Below are 3,757 nucleotides of genomic sequence, written 5' to 3'. Positions count from 1 at the left end.
GTATTTTCCTTTTTGAAGTGATTCCAATCATATTTCAAGCAATTTAAACCCATCATGTTGAACAGTGCGCATCTGAAGCGTCTCAGCTGAAGGAAATAATACATTATTTATCGGCTTTAATATATCGGCCAAATTTTCTTATCGGGCCGATAACGATTACATTAAAAATGAACTTATATCGGCCGATACCGATATGGTGGCCGATATATCGTGCATAAAGTCGTTATTTTTGTTTGTTCTTGTCACTTCATAACATTAAGGTTGAATCACTGGAGTCACATGGACTCTTTAAACGTTGTCTTTACTACCTTTCTGGGCCTTGAAAGTGGTGATTAAATTGCTGTCGGGACAGAAAGCTCTCAGATTTCATCCCAAAACATCTTAAATAGTGTTCTGAAGATGAACGAAGGTCTAACGGGTTTGGAACGACATGAGGGCGAGTAATTAATGACAGAATTTTCAGTTTTGGGTGAACGATCCCTTTAAGTGAGCAATTTTTTGTTATAATTCAACAGTCTTCACCATCAGTCTCCCTACTTAATTAACAAAGGCAAGTAAATAAGCTTCAGAGTGTCTGTCCATGACAACCTCAGAGCAAGTGTCACCATGGTTAAGCTTCTCGGACACCGTGCTAATTAAACAGGAACGTTTTACACTGCTACAGCTTGTACACACACTGCTGCTTCTGACACACACACACACACACACACACATATTTCATTAGACACAATGCAAACACAGTTGTTTTTTATCTCGCTGATTCAAACGCTCCTTCTGTTTCGACTTGGATTACGTCCATGGCAGCTGCTACACATGAATGAAGAAGACATACCACAGACCGGTGTTTACCAAGTCCCCCGTGGTGAAAATCAAGCTTTTAATGTTGTTTATGTGTATATGTGGTGTTTTTTAATATGCTTTAAGACAAACCGTGTGTAAATTCATAAGTCGACAGCATTGCTGAGTATTTTGTGAACCAAAGACAGTCTCAAAAACACGCTTTGAAATCGCTGGTGTTTCTGACGTCACAAACTACCTTGTAACCAATCAGATCAACGTGTGATCGTCAACCAGTGGATCTCTGAGCTGAGCGAGTGAGTGGAGGCGGGGCTCATTTGCATATTCATAGAACCGCACATACTAAATGAGGCAAGGGTGTCGAGTTACATTTTAGCATGGGTGATACATAGAGTGGGTTTTAGCATATCATTATTAATAGCGAACTAGCAGGGGAGTCTCGAGAAAAGCCAGGTTATCCTGGTATATTGTTGTGCAGATATAAAAAAGATTTAGCAATATAGCGAGTGTATGATGTATATTACGATGAACTATATGCCTTTCTCCACTGACGTTCTGATTTGTACAAAGCGTTTCTGATGCTTGAACGGGAACATGGTTTGTGTTACATTAGCAACACATTATTAGCTGTTTGATAACATAGTCAAGACAAGGCTAATCATATCAATTACCGTTATGTGTCAGACGTTGTGAAGAACGATAGCATTGTGCAGCGGGTTACCTCAGTAAGTTGGTCGAGTGGATCTCTGAGCTGCTGTGAGTGAGTGAGTGGAGGCGGGGCTAATTTGCATATTCATAGAACCGCGTATACTAAATGAGGCAACCCAGCAAGCAATTTTGCGTTTAAAAGACGTCTAATGGCCGTCCAAACACAGCCCAGACGTCTAAAACAAGGCAAAATTTGCAAAATGTAATCTAAACCACGTCTAAACGTCTAAACCATAGCCCAAGAATAGACTAGTCATCAGTTAGATAACAAAGAAATTCAATTAAACGATTAGTCTATTCTTGGGATATGGTTTAGACGTCGATTCAATTTTCACTGACAGCCCCAATTTTGCCTTGTTTTAGAAGTCTGGGCTGTTTGGAGGCGGGGCTCATTTGCATATTCATACTAAATGAGGGAAGGGTGTCGAGTTACATTCAAGCTATTTTAAGGCATGACAAATATTTTTCACGAAAAAAACATTTAAATGTGTAATTTTGGTGATCAAAGATGAGTTAAAATTATTGACTACAAATAAAAAGTCTCACCAAAAGATATATCACCTCACTATATATAAAGAGCAAAAGAAATGCGCATGCAACGTCCTAGTTACGTTGTAAATTAGTAAGTCGTGAAAGTACCAAAAAAGTACCAATAAATGACGTAACTGGTGTTTCGTGTGTAAACTTATCTCTGAAGGATGTTCAATTCATTCATCAGGAGCTGTTTTCACTGAACTCTCCAAACATCTAATTTTAAAAGCTATTAATGTCTGATTACTAGTGGCTATTGTGTAATTAATAAAGCAATTCTCCAGTTAATTTGCACATTTAAATAGCATTTTAAAGAGGTTTTTTTGGAGTGCATCATTAACTCCTAATGACTCTGAGTGTTTCACACGTCCGGTAACTCTCATTTAAAGTCATTATGGCTTGATTACCAGTCGACACTAACGTCTATTGTGTTGCACACCCTGCATACTGTGCGTCATGTTTGTCATTCTACAGTGATCCCGATCACTGGGAATATTCACGGACAATCAAACGGGCTGACTGAAGACTGCTGGGATTGTTGAAGCACAATCTATCGGCTCATTACCATTTTAATAGCTGCTCCACGGATACCAGCCCGCTTGTCTCCTCTTTCCCAGTTTGTCGTTTAAAAACTGCTAATTACCGCTGACCTCGGGCCGTCCGGGTCACGGGAGGGGGTTGGGAGCGGGCCGGGGGTTTTATTCTGATAGTTAGCGAGCAGTGAGGCGAAACAGAGGGAGGAGACGCATCAATCTAACGCTTGTAATCTGGGTTCAGACCCCAAATCTCTGGCCAGGAGAGTTTCTTCACACGGATCACTTTAATCAGTTCGGATCCCTGCTGAACACAACTCAATATCTATCTTTATTAAGATAACGAAAATACCTGGGGACGGTTGCATAAACTTAGCCACTTTATGTTAAGATTGACCAACTATAGCAGTTAGACAGTCTTACTTTTCCATTTCAACCTTTTATGTAACTGACTTTTGAAGAGTTAGGACTAGTCTTAAAGAATTAAAAACAGATGACTAACTTTTAAGACTATAAGATTAGTAAAAGGTAAAGTAACTTTGGTAACACTTTATTTTACAGTGTCCTTGTTACATATGTAACATGTAGTTACCATAGTAATAACAGTAAATTATGCATAATTACATGCAACTAACCTTCAAACAAAGTCTAATCCTAAGTACATGATGTTAATTAATATTACTCAGTATTAAACTGTAACAATGGCACGTTAAAATAAAGGGTTACACTTTATTTGAAGGTGCCTTTGTTAAACTGTACTTATACATTTAAGTACTGAGTAATATTAAGTAACTACTTGTACTTACAATAGGGTTTGGTTTAGTTGCATGTAATTATGCATAATTTATATTGATTACTATGGTAACTACATGTTACAAATGTAACAAGGACACTGTAAAATAACTTTTTATCTACAGGGAAACACTATAAAACACTCAGTGTGGAGATGAACTTAAATGTATTATACATTTAATTAGTTAAAAGTTAAACAAAAAAGGAAATCCAAGTTGTTGCTGATTATTAATAAACAATAATAAAAAAAAATACTAAACTAAAAATAAAAGGACATAAACTGAAATTGTGATCGCCTAAAGATGAAGCAATTATCTCTGTTTTATTGTGTGTTGTTATTGTGGCCACTCTAGGCCCCGCCCACATTCTCGAGCAGGCGCCCTGATTGGCTGACG

Source organism: Rutilus rutilus (genome assembly GCF_951802725.1).
Source record: "Rutilus rutilus genome assembly, chromosome: 9".
Taxonomy (NCBI): domain Eukaryota; kingdom Metazoa; phylum Chordata; class Actinopteri; order Cypriniformes; family Leuciscidae; genus Rutilus; species Rutilus rutilus.
Note: the sequence above shows the minus strand (reverse complement) of the source record.